A 16,196-nucleotide genomic window follows, 5' to 3' on the forward strand; every position below is an offset into this window, starting at 1 on the left:
GCGCTTAGGTAGAACACACCTTTTCTGGCAAGACTTTCCTAGCGATGCCAGCTTTCTGATGGTACGAGAGTGCGAAGAATTGGAAGCAATGCGCTCTCTTCAGGTTGTTCGGTGATGACTTACGGTGGTGGTGGAAGTTTATGGCTCCAGCTGGAAGTGTTATCACTGAAGCTGGCCCAGCCAGGTTCAGACCGCGAATATAGATCCAGCTATTTGCTCTGGGGACTGTAACTAGTAATGCCCAGTTTAATACGGGGAGTGAGACTACCAAAGAAATCCTTCTGAGTTACATACAAGAAACCCTTCTGAGGTTCCTTTAGGAAATCCTTCTGGAGATTTCTCCAAGAATTCCTTCGGAGATAAATGCAGGATATTCCTCGGAGATTTTTCGAGAAATTCCTTCACTACGATTTCTTTTGAATTCTTCCTGTGATTCCAAGAAGTTGCTTCAAAGATTTCTCCGGAAGTACTTTCGGAATCCTACAAGAATTCGTTCAGTGATTTTTTCTAGGAGTTTGTTCGAGAGATTCATTCAGGAGTTCCTTCGAAGATTCCTCGATGAGTTCTTTCGGAATGCCTACTGGATTTCTTCGAGATTCCTCGCGCCAAGTTCCTGCAGGAGTTTCTTCGGAGATTTCTCCAGGAGTTCTTCCGGAACATTCCTACAAAGCTTCATTGGAGATTTCTCCAGGAGTTCCTCCGGAAATTCTATGATTTCCTTCCGAGATTCCTGTAAGAGTTCCTTCGGAGATTGCTACAGGACTTCCTTCGGAGATTTCTCTTCCAGGAATTCCTGGAAGATTTTCTAGGAAATACTTCTGAGATTTCTGAGATTTTCTTCTGAGGAAGAAAATCCTTCAGGAGTCTTTTAGAAGCAATTCCTCCAAGATTTTTTTTCGGGCTGCATCTTGGCAATCTTGGGAGATTCCTTCTGAGGAAGAAAATCTTTTAGAAATTCCATCGAAGATTCGATCCAAGAATTGAGATATTCTTCTAGGAATTCCTTAATAGATCCCTCTAGGAGTTCCCTCGGAGATTCCTGCAGGGAGTTTCTTCAGGATATTTCTCCATGAATTCCAGGAAATCCTTCTGGGTGAAAAATCACTTCAGGAGTTCCTTCTCAGATTCCTTCAAGAAAGATTCTTTCGGATCTGCATCCAAGGAATTCAACTTCGAAGATTCCCACCGAAATCCCTATTGAGATTTTCTTAAAGAGTTCCTTGGTATGTTCTCTATGAGTTCCTTCGGTGATTCCTCCAGGAATTCCTGGAAGATTTTCCCAGGAAATTTCTTCTGAGATACCTCGAGGAACCCTTCTGAGTGCTCTCCAGCAGATCCTTCAGGAGTTCCTTGGGAGATTTCTCCGAGAATTCTTTCGTAGATGCATCCAGGAGCTTCTTGGGGAGATTCCTGCATAACTTTCTTCAGGTTCCTTCAGGGAGTTACTTTGGAAGATTCCTGCAGGGAGTTCTTTCGGAGATTCAGCTTGGGAGTTTCTTCGGAGATTTCTCCGAGAGTTCCTTCAAAGTCCTCAGGTGTTACTTTTGGAGTTGCACAAGTTCTTCTACTTCTGTGGCTCTACATTTCCAACTGGAACTTAGTCTGCTTTTCAAGAAATTAGCATCCTTTTATTATTTCCTCAGTTATTCCAATTTAAGCTTTCATTGCCCACCATTGCATAATTATGTATCTTATGTGGAAGTCGAGAATGTTTCCCAACCGGAAACATACTAGACAGGATCAAGAATCGAACTCGCCATCTCCGGATTAGAAAATCTAGCAACGCTTTTGCACGCAAAGGCGTAGGTTTTTCCAAGTTAGCTTTCAGTTATTACTTCCAAGGGATTCCTACAGGAGTTCCTTCGAAGATTAATCAAGTTTTTCCGGAGATTCCTCTTGAAGTTCATTCGAGAAATTCCTGCAGGAGCTCATTCAGGAATCCCACCAGAAGTTATTTTGGATATTTCTGAGGAATCTCCTAAAGAACTTCTGGAGGAATCTCCTAAGGAACATTTGGAGGAATCACCCAAGAAAAATTTCTGGAGGGAATATCAGGAAGAAACTTCTAGAAAATCTAATAAGTAACTCCTGGAGTATGTAAATCTATAGGAATGCCTGGAGAGGAATCTCAGAAGAAACTCGTGCAGAGAATCTTGCAGGAACTCCGAAGATGAATACCAGTTAAATCTCCAAAAAGAAACTCCTGCGAGGAATCTCTAAAGGAACTCTTGCAGAAATCTTCGAAGGAACTCCTGAAGGAATCTCCGAAAGGGACTATTGGAGAAATCTATGGAAGAGAAACTCCTGGAGGAATCACCGAACGAACTCCTGAAGGAATCTCCAGAAGAGTAACTCTAGGAAAATTCTTTGAAGCAACTCCTGGAGGAGTTTCGAAGGAACTGCTGAAGGAATCTTCAAAGGAACTCTTGGATGAGATCTTCAAAGCAACTAATGAAATCTCAGTAGGAATTCCTTGAGGAATCTCCGAAGTAACTCCTAGATGCATCTCTGAAAAGTATCCTGTAGGAATCTCCAGAGAAAATCCTGGGGAATCTTTTCGAGACTGCTGGAGAAATCTCCTAAGGAATTTTTGGTGGAAAGACTCTCAAGGAACTTCTGGAGGGAGTCTCCGAAAGAACTTCTGGAAAATTTCCTCAATTACACCTGGAGGAATTCCTGGGCGAATCTCATGTAGGGATTCCTGGAGGAATCTTTAAGGGAGGAACTCCTGGAGGGAATTTCCAATAGAATTTCTGGAAAATCTACAGAAGTAACCCTTGGAGAAAATTTTGAAGGAACTGCTGGAGCAATCTACGAAGGAGCTCTGATAATTATTCCAGAAGATTACTTCGGGGAGTTCATCTTAGAGTTCTAACTAATGTGATTCTGTCAGAAAGATCCTCAGGAGTTGCTCTGCGAATTCAACCAGAGTTCATCTGGGAATTCTTCTTCCAGGAGTTCTTCTGAGAATATTTCCAGGGGTTCTTTTGAGAATTCTTCCAATTAAAATTAAATTAAAATTAAATTAAAATTAAATTAAAATTAAATTAAAATTAAATTAAAATTAAATTAAAATTAAATTAAAATTAAATTAAAATTAAATTAAAATTAAATTAAAATTAAATTAAAATTAAATTAAAATTAAATTAAAATTAAATTAAAATTAAATTAAAATTAAAATTAAAATTAAATTAAAATTAAATTAAAATTAAAATTAAAATTAAATTAAAATTAAATTAAAATTAAATTAAAAATTAAATTAAAATTAAAATTAAATTAAATTAAAATTAAATTAAAATTAAATTAAAATTAAATTAAAATTAAATTAAATTAAAATTAAATTAAAATTAAATTAAAATTAAATTAAATTAAATTAAAAACAAATTAAATTAAATAAATTAAAATTAAATTAAAAAATTAAATTAAAAATTAAATTAAATTAAATTAAAATTAAATTAAAATTAAATTAAATTAAATTAAAATTAAATTAAATTAAATTAAAATTAAATTAAAAATTAAATTAAAATTAAATTAAAATTAAATTAAAATTAAATTGAAAATTAAATTAAAATTAAATTAAAAATAAAATTAAAATTAAATTAAAATTAAATTAAAATTAAATTAAAATTAAAAAAAAATTAAATTAAAATTAAATTAAAATTAAATTAAAATTAAATTAAAATTAAATTAAAATTAAATTAAAATTAAATTAAAATTAAATTAAAATTAAATTAAAATTAAATTAAAATTAAATTAAAATTAAATTAAAATTAAAATTAAATTAAAATTAAATTAAAATTAAATTAAAATTAAATTAAAATTAAATTAAAATTAAATTAAAATTAAATTAAAATTAAATTAAAATTAAATTAAAATTAAATTAAAAATTAAATTAAAATTAAATTAAAATTAAATTAAAATTAAATTAAAATTAAATTAAAATTAAATTAAAATTAAATTAAAATTAAATTAAATTAAATTAAATTAAAATTAAATTAAAATTAAATTAAAATTAAATTAAAATTAAATTAAAATTAAATTAAAATTAAATTAAAATTAAATTAAAATTAAATTAAAATTAAATTAAAATTAAATTAAAAATTAAATTAAAATTAAATTAAAATTAAATTAAAATTAAATTAAAATTAAATTAAAATTAAATTAAAATTAAATTAAAATTAAATTAAAATTAAATTAAAAATTAAATTAAAATTAAATTAAAATTAAATTAAAATTAAATTAAAATTAAATTAAAATTAAATTAAAATTAAATTAAAATTAAATTAAAATTAAATTAAAAATTAAATTAAAATTAAATTAAAATTAAATTAAAATTAAATTAAAATTAAATTAAAATTAAAATTAAAATTAAATTAAAATTAAATTAAAATTAAATTAAAATTAAATTAAAATTAAATTAAAATTAAATTAAAATTAAATTAAAATTAAATTAAAATTAAATTAAAATTAAATTAAAATTAAATTAAAATTAAATTAAAATTAAATTAAAATTAAATTAAAATTAAATTAAAATTAAATTAAAATTAAATTAAAATTAAATTAAAATTAAATTAAAATTAAATTAAAATTAAAAATTAAATTAAATTAAAAATTAAATTAAAATTAAATTAAAAATTAAATTAAAATTAAATTAAAATTAAATTAAAATTAAATTAAAATTAAATTAAAATTAAATTAAAATTAAATTAAAATTAAATTAAAATTAAATTAAAATTAAATTAAAATTAAATTAAAATTAAATTAAAATTAAATTAAAATTAAATTAAAATTAAATTAAAATTAAATTAAAATTAAATTAAAAATTAAATTAAAATTAAATTAAAATTAAATTAAAATTAAATTAAAATTAAATTAAAATTAAATTAAAATTAAATTAAAAATTAAATTAAAATTAAATTAAAATTAAATTAAAATTAAATTAAAATTAAATTAAAATTAAATTAAAATTAAATTAAAATTAAATTAAAATTAAATTAAAATTAAATTAAAATTAAATTAAAATTAAATTAAAATTAAATTAAAATTAAATTAAAATTTAAAATTTAAATTAAAAATAAATTAAATTAAATTAAAATTAAAATTAAATTAAAATTAAATTAAAATTAAATTAAAATTAAATTAAAAATTAAATTAAAATTAAATTAAAATTAAATTAAAATTAAAATTAAAATTAAATTAAATTAAATTAAAATTAAATTAAAATTAAATTAAAATTAAATTAAAATTAAATTAAAATTAAAATTAAAATTAAATTAAAATTAAATTAAAATTAAATTAAAATTAAATTAAAATTAAAATTAAAATTAAATTAAAATTAAATTAAAATTAAATTAAAATTAAATTAAATTAAATTAAAATTAAATTAAAATTAAATTAAAATTAAATTAAAATTAAATTAAAATTAAATTAAAATTAAATTAAAATTAAATTAAAATTAAATTAAAATTAAATTAAAATTAAATTAAAATTAAATTAAAATTAAATTAAATTAAAATTAAATTAAAATTAAATTAAAATTAAATTAAAATTAAATTAAAATTAAATTAAAATTAAATTAAAATTAAATTAAGAAAATTAAATTAAAATTAAATTAAATTAAATTAAAATTAAATTAAAATTGAATTAAAATTGAATTAAAATTAAATTAAAATTAAAAAAATTAAATTTAAAAAGAATCAAGACTGGTTTCAGTGATCGTATAGAAGCATCTTGGTCGTGCTGCCCTTTACGATCCAAGTGCAAACTGTGTAAACTGTTTTACGACAGAGTAGGCTTCGATATTGGATAATCGTGAATGATACGACTGACGAAGAAGTATCTTGGCCGAGTACGATTGGTTCTAATGCTGCTAATTTTCAGCGTGTTCGGTCGACCCTAGATTTGGTACTTCACTGGCCGGGAATTATATCCAAACGAACAATATCGAATGATGTATCCCAGTGTTTGTCCGTGGGGGTGTGATTCCATCAGTGGTTGACACTGGGTGCCTGTGTATAAGAAGATCTTGCTGCACCGACGAAGTCTACTGGTGTACTCGAGGGAGCTATATTGGAATAGAATGGTATTATATTAGAGATTTTTCGGGAACATAACATATGTCTTGTGTAGAACTAAAGGAAGATGAAATTTAGATTCCATAATATACTCGATGAGACATCATACTCATAGTCATAACTTACGGTAATCGATTTTCCTCCTCAGTTCTTTACGTTCAACAAATGTGCGTCAATATTAGGAAGCCACCAGCGGACATTAACTCAGCACCGACTTGGTCCCTTTATTCCGGTGGTAGCATTGCTCGGGTTCGCCAATGTAGTTCACAGCGCATATTCGAGTTTAAATTCATCAAAATGTCGCGCAATCCGTTAGCTACGTCAGCAACGATCTGGCAGTGAACCTATAATAACAAATATCTTCTGAAAATTGTATTGATAAACGAAGATAAATAGATCTTACCATGCTCATAAACTCAAATGATGATGATGAACTTCACAGTACAGCGGCAGTATGTCCCAGGAAAACTGTCATATTCGCTAGATTTGGGAATGAAACAAAACACATATGAAGCAATAAGCTTTGGTCTTTGGGCTCCATCCAGAGTGTGTCGAATATGCGGATTTATGGCCCATCCAGAATGGTGAGCGCAGCATCATGTATTTTGACAGAAAATGCATGGGTTAAAACGCGCCGCTGGGCTAATAATAGTGGGGGTTCCTTCATACTTACAAGATACACTGCCCCGGTTACACCTCCAGCAACATTGGAACATATCGGAAACCAACAGATCGCCAGAGTCAAGGTTCTGTATTCGATGAAAAAGTTTAAATCCTTGTGATTCTGTTGCTCGTAGGATGGAAAAAACAAATCAAGCTGGTCATAATACGAGAAACATTTGGTGGTGCGAATGTATAACTTACCGTTGAACACCCAGATGATACTGGGGGCGAGAGTCCCCGTAGTCAGGAAGAGAAGGGTGTATCCTTCCCATCGGGACTACATGCATTGGATGCATTTCCGTAAGAGACCACGGCGATTATTTTTTCGCTGAGCCCGGAATGCCGATACAACAAATAAAGAGAACTGTCAAAGAAGTGAAAAAAAAACAAAGCGCAGGGCAGCATAAAAGCATAAAATATTTATGTTTCTTAACAGCAACATATCTAACATCCCTTAACCTGCGTCTAACATCTCACAGATTGTTTCCTGGGTAGCCTCACACCTCGGGAATTTGGTCCACGGATTTTTTCCCCATGCATTTTTGCATATGCGATGTTTTTGGAATTCGGACACGGAAAATCAAAATCCCGGCCCCATTTAAAATGCACGGGGTTCAAAATCCGGCGGAAAATTTTCCCGAGGTGTAAGGGTCTGTTCAAATATTACGTAACGCGAAAAACGTTGTTTTTAAGAACCCCCCACCCCCTCGTAACAATCTGTAACAAAATTAAGAACTACCCCCACCCCCATGCGTAACGCGTAACAAATACATTTTTTTTGAAAAAAATCTTGTTTTTGGTAGAATTTGAACTACGATACAATAAATTATTATTTTTTGTGTAGTTTATGCTATTTTAAAGACAACAACTATTTTTTGGAAAATTTAAATATTTTTTCTCATTGTTACGCGTAACAATTTCTGGAAGGACCCCCACCCCCTATATTTTGCGTAACAAATCGTAACAAAAATAAAACAACCCCCACCCCCTATTGCGTTACGTAATATTTGAACAGACCCTAAGGTAGCCTTAAATAAGATTTCGAACGCTTAAAGGCTACACGCCCGAATAGAAATGAACCATTTATCGAATCGGTAATGTTATTCAGTTTCTATTCATGGAATGATAATTCTTCAAGTAATAGCACATAAAAGTACCATCTTAGAGCATCATTATCAAGTCAAGTGATGATACTGCGCTGCCAAACGGCTTATATTCACTACCGGTAATCTTGCTCTAAACGAAAATCTGTGAGAAAACAACCACTTTGGAAACATCAATAAATTACGTTAAGGTGAAGCGTTGTGACACTCAAATTGCTATGTGTTTGTATCATAAAAATCATCAACCATGGATTTGTAGTGGTGGAAACTTCCAATACCAATTCAGTAAGCATACACGTGGGATTCATTTTTTGTTAACATCCGACAACAGTAAACATTGCACGCATTCGGAAGAATTCAGCCCAACTTAGAAACAGTATCAATCAATACAGTCTAAGTATGGGATTAACTGATGGAATTTGCCAGAAAAGCATCAGTTTTTCTTTGGTTTAGGTGAACATTTATGAATTATGTTTTCACGATGCTGGCTGTTTATGTTTACATCCTCAACCGTTGTTGCCAGCTGCTCAAACGCACCAATAACAAAATCATTTTTTGCGCCGATTTTTCAATTTTTGAAACACACCCCAAAACAGAATCAATAACATATTATTATTGCATCAATACATAATGCGTTAGGAAAAGATTGATTAATTAAATCAATATTTTACATGTTTCCGCTATGATTTCACAATAGTTCATATCGACATCACTGTCTGCTGCTGATCAATGATTGCTTGCATACGACGCTACCGACGACGTGCAGATTGTTGAAGCCGGCGACGTCGTTGGCATAGTGCGTTACTGGGGGGATTTTTTTCACTTTGTTCACTTGCTTATATATCTTCCCTAAATTAGCGCTATGTGGTAATATCATCATATCGCCACATAGATTGAACTTAGAAGTAAGTCCAGATTTACTTTTTTAGTGAGAAGATGGTCAGGTATGTAGGCAATATATGAATTAAATTTATCTGTGCATATCGGGGTGGGTGGGGTGGTTGATTGTTTGACTGTGTTGGTAAGCCGCAAGGCAGCCATTCTGAATGACATGTCATGAAGCCTTAAGGCCACCTTACACCTCGGGAAAATTTTTCGCCGGATTTTGGTCCCCGTGCATTTTAAATGGGGCCAGGATTTTGATTTTTCGTGCCCAAATCTCGAAAACATCGCGTATGCAGAAATGCATGGGGAAAAAATCCGCGGACCAAATTCCCGAAGTGTGAAGCTACCGAAGTGTGAGGGTTGTCTGAAGTGTGACGATCCTTACAGAAATTTTACATGTTTCATACAAAAAGTGTGACATAGCCCGGATAAAAATTTACAGTAACTTGTATGACATAACCCATTGAAATACAATAGATTGTGTGGCAAACAATACAAACTATTGTATGCTTATTGTAAAATGTTCACGGTTGTAAAAGATCTTTATTGTACGTACATTAAAATCACAATATATTTAAATGTTTCCGATATATTCTATTATATTTTTATTGTTCGCTTATGTTTAGCATTGCTCATCCAAAAACTAAACAATTTTTAAAAGTATTCGGTTTGGATGATCTGGAAATCCGTCTAATGTTATTAAATTAATATAATTTTGGAATATTTCATGGATTTATTATATTGATGAAATAACAATTGAAAACAATAAAATTACAATAGTTTTGTTTGTTAAATGAATAAAAATGTTATACCGGTATATATTTTGTTATATAGTATATATTTTCATATTGCAGGTCTTGTTGCAGGTCTAGAAATGTTTTGCAATAAAAATTTGATTTCAAAAAAATGAAAGGGAAAAAAACTTTTGCTTATAATTTACTCGGAGAATGGCTGGATTCATTTGACCGTGTACAGATTTGTTTATAAAGGTTGGTATCGTGTTCAAAAGAAATTTCTTTTTCTATCTCAATCACATGTTAAATTCCGTTCACTGAATCGGAAAAGTAAAGAATCGAAACAAAATTCTTACAGCAGTATCCACATGAAAAGAACAAAAAACAAAATTGGCATTTGTAAGGTTCCCACGCAAAGTAATGGGAGCTGTCACTTTACTTTCGGAAAATTATTCTGCTCGATTATTCCGTAAGTAAAAGTGACAATTTGCTCCATGCAGATCAGTTGTCAAAATTCCTCTTGGTAATATTGAACAAAATTCCGTAACCTCTCTACTTTTTAAGTCGATACTGGCCTTAATTAGTGAAGAGATAAAAATAATGAAACTGTATGGTGCAGAAAGTGTTTTTTTCATTGCAGTTTCTGCTGCTGGGAAAGCGGCAGATAACTATGGCTTCTGTACCGTGGTGAGTATCTAAAGTGTTGAAGCGCGTTAGAGCAAGATTACCGGTGGTGAGTTTAGGCCGTTTGGCAGCGTAGTATCATTACTTGACACTTTACCGGTCGCTACTAAACGCGCTGCTATAACAGTAGCGCGACTGACAGGTGACCAAATTTGGTAGCGCGATAAGAGCGCTGCTATTTGATGAACTGTCAACTGTCAAACGTCACCGGTACGGAATACAGCAACCAAATTGAGAGCCGAAAATAGTGACCGATACGGAAACGAGTGACGAAACTAAAATGAAAGCGCTGCGCGGGTTATTAAAATGCTCGCGACCGATAATGATGCTCTTAGAGCATCATTACTGGGCGCGAGTATTTTGATCACTCTCACTGTACTGTCATTTTAGATTAGTCACTCTTTTTCGCATCGGTCACTATTTTCGGTATTTTCGGTTATCATTTAGGTGGCTGCATTCCGTATCGGTGACGTTCGACGTTTGATAGTTCATCAAATAGTAGCGCTGTTATTTGGTCAATTTGGTCACCTGTCAGCTGCGCTACTGTTTTAGCAGCGCGTTTAGTAGCGACCGGTAAAGTGTCAAGTAATGATACTGCGCTGACAAACAGCTTATACTCACCACCGGTAATCGTAATCTTATACTACAAAAGTTTAATGTACATAATGAACGCAGTGGTTCATCCTGAACAAAAAATAAATGAAAATTTTATCATCATAGTACCTGATGACATACCTGGTAACATGTATCCTTGTTCCTTTACAGAAATGAAGCTTATGATAAATAAAATACTGCTGCTTGCTGGTCACTGATTGAAGATCGTTCAGTGGCTACCATGGGCCAATCTCACCAACGGGATATAATAAGAACTGATGCAGGTAATTTTTTATTTTCTTCTCGACGTATTTTTTCTAATAAAACTGACATTCTTTTATAATTTACATTTTTCACAGGTTTATATCTATTCGGAACAAAGTTAGTACAATTTTTAAACCGATGTTGGATTTTTCTCCAGATACAGGCAACCCACTTAACTTTGGAAGTAGTGCGCTGGATTCGTCTAAAGATATGCTAAACAACCGGAGGAAAATAAAATGATATGTAAAACAATTAATTGTATTGTATTTTTATTGTAATATTGGAGTATAATGTATTCTAAATCCTGTTGTATTCCTATTGTAAAACAATAGAAACAGTAATTGAAAACATTTAAAACACAATGTTTTCTATTGTTTTGTCGCTCGAAATCATCCTATTGAAGAACCGTAAAATCAATTGTTTTGCTCCGAATTTTGTATGGAAATATTTCGATTTTTTTATTGTAAAGATACATAACAACCCCCCTTTTTAATTAGGGTCTCGCCGACATTTCTCACCAACACGAACGCAGGTTCGTGGTTGCAAACAATCCCATTTGATTTTGCCGTGACAGCTGCTCGTGGTTGCAAACAAACCGAGTAAAAGTGTGAGTGAAACGTGCGTGTACGTACACGATCGCTGAAAGCCTAATTGTAAAAGTCCCATTTACCATTCATTTTATCGTGGAAAACCATTATTTCTCATGTGATTTTATTGTCAAAATTCCATTATATTCAATGGTAAAAAATATGTTTTAAATGGTGTTGTAACAATAAAATTTATGATATTTTAATGATATTTTTTATCCGGGAGGGGGAAGGGGGGTTGAAAATGGCAAATTTTTGCATTACGTAATTAATGAATCTTCCCTCTTGGGAAGTTTTGGTTCTCAGTGTATTGTGTATTTCTAATCGAAAACTTCGATAGATTTGATTGAGTGTGCATGTTGCTCAATTTTGCGATGTTTCAAACCAAATCACGGACACAGCCAACTGCAAGGAAGCCAGACATACAGACATGTCTGTATTTATAGACGAATCCAAGTAAAAATAAGAAGAAGACACACGACGGTGTTAACTTTGACAGATCCTACAGCTCAGCATAGGGAGATCATTTTAAAATGCTTATAATAAATTCTAGACAAAATGTAATTAAAATCTGATTGATGTATGATACGGAAAAAGTTCCGAACTGTATGATAGATACGTTTTTGGAAAAAAATCAAAAAATTGAGATAAGCTTCCAGATATGTAATTCGGAACTTTTTCCGTACCGTACATCAATCAGATTTTAATTACAATTTGTCTAGAATTTATTATAAGCATTTTAAAATCATCTCCCTATGCTGAGCTGTAAGATCTGTCAAAGTTAACACCGTCGTGTGTCTTCTTCTTATTTTTACTTGGATTCGTCTATACAGACATTTGGTCTTGCATACAGACATCATACAGATTACAGACATTATACAGACTTTTGATTTAAGTTACAGACTTTCACAGACATTCAGTTTTAAAAAACTTTGGGCTGGAAACAGAATCCTGTTGGGCTTTCCAATTAAACTATTTTGGGCTTTCAAACAAAATCGTTATGGGGATTTCGTACGAAATTATATAAGATTTCCAAATGGTATTATTTTGGAATTCCGAGTGGAGCCTTTCAGGCTTTTGATCGGCATCCCTTTTGAATTCCAAACAGAATCCTTTTAGAAATTCAAACGGAAAGATTCTTCGATTTCTTTCGGAAACCTAAAAAGATTGCATTCAGAAGTCCATAATTAATCCATTCTAATGCCATTCAAAAGCAAAAAAAATACCATTAGGTTGCCCAAAGGATATCCGATCATACGGATTTTCGATCAGAATTATGTGAACTTCCAAACGTAATCCTTCTGAGTTCAATTACGGAATCTATTCGATTTTCTGAACAAAATTCTTTTGGGTTTTTGAAAGTAATCACTCTGGGCTTCCCAAAGAAATCTTTTTGGACTTTCATACAGAATTGATGGGATTCTGAACAAAATCATTCTAGAATTAAGAACGGAATACTTTTGGTCTTCCGAACGGAATCTTTTGTACTTTCGATTAGAGCGTTCTGGGCTTCTGAACGGAATCTTTTTCTGCTTCTGGGCAAGAGATTCTGATTTGAATACTTATAGATTTCTTACCGAAGCTCTAACAGGATTTGTTTAGGAAGCACGAAAGGAATCGATTCGAAAACCTAGAAGAGATCTTTCCAAAAGCCGAAAAGAGCTCCGTTCAGAAAACCAAAAAATAACGGTTTTTAAACCGAAAACAAGGCCTTTCTCTGAGTTTCAGAGCGAAATTATTTAGGATTCTGGAAGAAATTCTTTTGGGCTGAACAGAATTCTTTTAGATTTCCGAACGAAACCTTGTTGGAAAAAATTTACGAAATTATTTTGGACTTTACTTTCAAACGGACTCGGGTTTAAAATTTCGAAAGGTATACTTTTGGAATTCCAAGTGGAGCCATTTGGGCTTCTGAATCTTGTTCTGAATGCATCTTTTTTGTTTCTGTAAAAGGGATATCCTTTTGGGATTCCAAAGCCTTAAAAGATTACGTTCGGAAGCCGAAACAATTTTGTTCAAAAGCGTAAAAAGCGTTCTGTTTGGAAGCCCAAAAAAGTTTGAAAGACCAAAGGTTTACTCTGTTTGTGAACCCAAAAGATGTCCGTTTCGTTATTTGGGTTTCTAAACGGATTTATTCCTTCTGTGCCTCTCCTCCGAACTGAACTCTTTTGAACTTCCCGACGGATTTTCAGTTAGAAAGTAGCGTATATATTATCAATTTATGCTAATGAACAACATACATATTGATAAGAACATTATTCAGAGCTTTGTAGTGGAATATCTTCACTTAGCATAAGACAAGAAAGTATTATCCCGTTTAATTCCACCACTTGATTGTAACTTTAGAGTAGTTTCCAAAAATACGTATTTCGACCTCAACAGCAACCTTACTTGACTTTAGTATTGTCGGGCCGGCACCAAACCGGACCGCGCGATTGAGCACTCGCGCTGCGACGCGAGTCGCGACAATTTGAAATATTTCATTAGTAGTGCGCATCATGCACGCATGGATGTACTATCATGCGCACTAATCAGAAATGAGTTGCGACGTCTGATAACTGCAGATATTTCATTTTATTGAAAACAAATTTTCGATTTTCTACTATACACGGAATATATCATACTTGACGCGACTAAGTCGTACACCGACATTCTGATTCTTGAAACTTCGATATTCTACGTTATCAAAAGTGCATGATTTTTAAATTCCTGTACCTTACACGCTTAGTTCAGTTCACCTAAATATGGGTGAAGAGTACCTATAATCAGCGAAAAGTGCACATACGTATTTATGGGTGAAGTGTCCTTTACCGATTTATGGGTAAACCATCATTTACCTATATTTGGGTGAATTAGAACAAAACTTCCTAGGTGAATTTTACCTACATTTGAGTAAATTTTCAAGCTTTTCTAGTGAGGTTTGCAGCAATATTTCCAAAAAGTTTGCAGTTATTTTCAAATAATAAATATTAAAAAAGGAAGCAATAATAATTATTTATTATAAATTAAAAACCTAATACAATTGTCCTCTGCTATCTTAATGAATCTTACAACATATTGATAATTTGTTGCCAAAAAGGGCCGGTTAAGACAAACTCGAAGCAGCAGGAAATATGGAAGCTGGAAGTGAAGTCGCTTGTGGATGCTCTCGGGAAGTTGCTTCACAATCGTTGTCTTCTCGTTGAACCGAAAGCCATGAGTGATCGTCCTGCCACTTTACGCTTGAACATAAATCCATCAAACTTCTTACGGATTACGCGCTGCGAAGCGGCACTTTGAATAGTCTGCAGATCTCCATGTTCAGCCGAATTCCTGCAGGATCACAAACCGGAAAATCGCGTACGCGAATTGAAGAGCATCCTCCGGTGCCAGATAGTATTGCATTTTTGATTTGGTCTGCTTGGTAGCCATGCGACCTGCAAACGGGTTTCTCCTGATCTAGTCAATCGGGGACACCCTGTGAAGTCTCAGAAGATTCTAATAAAATCCAGCACATCGGTATTGGTATCGCTGATAAGATCATACATGTTTACCAAAATTTCGAAACAGCTGATGGCTTCTGTGTCGAGCGTATACCTGCGTTTAGATAAGGGAGTCAGTTATATATTTTCAACAAATAAGGAAAGTTGTGAACTTACATTATAATGATGCTGATGATAGCTCGGATCTCGGCTCGGCCTTAGAAGTCTTATCGAATCATTTTTCAGTTCCGGACAAAGTTCCAACGACGTACCGACGAAAATCCCATTCTTGGCTTTTTAGCTGCTTGCGGCAATTTCCGACATGGAATAGTTGTTCTTTGTGTGCCGCTGGTGCATATGTTTTCATATTGTAAGATTTTCTGGATATGATACACTGCGCGGCGTTTGTAATGTTCCCAAATGGGTACTTGCACAAAACTTCACGCGGCGAATGACTGTCGAAAGGTACGGCCGCGCCAAACGATACACCGCAATGCTATTCACCCATAAGAATCAAGTAAACGGGGTGCAGAAAGCGCGGCGGTACCTATCATGAAGAGTTCGCCGCGTGCAATTTTAAGAAAATCAGGCAATACCATTTTCATTGCGCTTGATGCAATCGTACATTGCCTGCATCGTTACCCTTCGAATTTGTGACTGGCACCGGGGTTTCCATGCGATGACTCTGCAAAACCAAAAACAGAAATGAAAATCTTTAAGAACTATTCAAAATTATATTAACTTACATTGTTTGCAACCACTTTACCTTGGAAGCGCATGATTCGTAGATAATTCGGCTGCGGAATATAAATTGGCTAAAATCAGCAAGACAAATTTTCGCTTCTTTCGAATCTTCATGTTGTGCGGAATTGTTTACAAGATATTTTTTTCATCCAAAAATGGGTAAACTCCATCACCCAAAAATAGGTAAGATGGACTTACCGATAAAATGAATGAAATTCACCTGTTTTATGAGCAAAGTTTACCCATAATATCGGTAATGTTTCATTTACCCATATATGAGTGAAATGGTTACCCATTTATGGGTAAACTAAGCTAAGCGTGTATGAACTCCATACAGACAAATACAGACATTTTGCTGAGATAAATACAGACTTCTAAAAATTGTATCTGGCATCCCTGCTCT

General features: G+C 32.2%; 2 long non-coding RNA genes across 2 annotated transcripts; one reads left to right on the forward strand and one right to left on the reverse strand.

Moving 5' to 3' along the window:
• Positions 1–6,222: 6,222 nt before the first annotated feature.
• Positions 6,223–6,859, reverse strand: LOC134203693 (uncharacterized). The gene is made up of 3 exons (XR_009977676.1): positions 6,748–6,859; positions 6,478–6,554; positions 6,223–6,418 (listed from the first exon to the last, which is right to left on the reverse strand). It is a non-coding gene; the product is annotated as an uncharacterized LOC134203693 (long non-coding RNA).
• Positions 6,860–9,723: 2,864 nt separating this feature from the next.
• LOC134203694 (uncharacterized) lies at positions 9,724–11,369 on the forward strand. Its single transcript, XR_009977677.1, has 3 exons — positions 9,724–10,146; positions 10,909–11,021; positions 11,097–11,369. It is a non-coding gene; the product is annotated as an uncharacterized LOC134203694 (long non-coding RNA).
• The last annotated feature ends 4,827 nt before the right edge of the window (positions 11,370–16,196 follow it).

The sequence above is a fragment of the Armigeres subalbatus genome, unplaced genomic scaffold (genome assembly GCF_024139115.2).
Source record: "Armigeres subalbatus isolate Guangzhou_Male unplaced genomic scaffold, GZ_Asu_2 Contig2057, whole genome shotgun sequence".
Lineage (NCBI taxonomy): Eukaryota > Metazoa > Arthropoda > Insecta > Diptera > Culicidae > Armigeres > Armigeres subalbatus.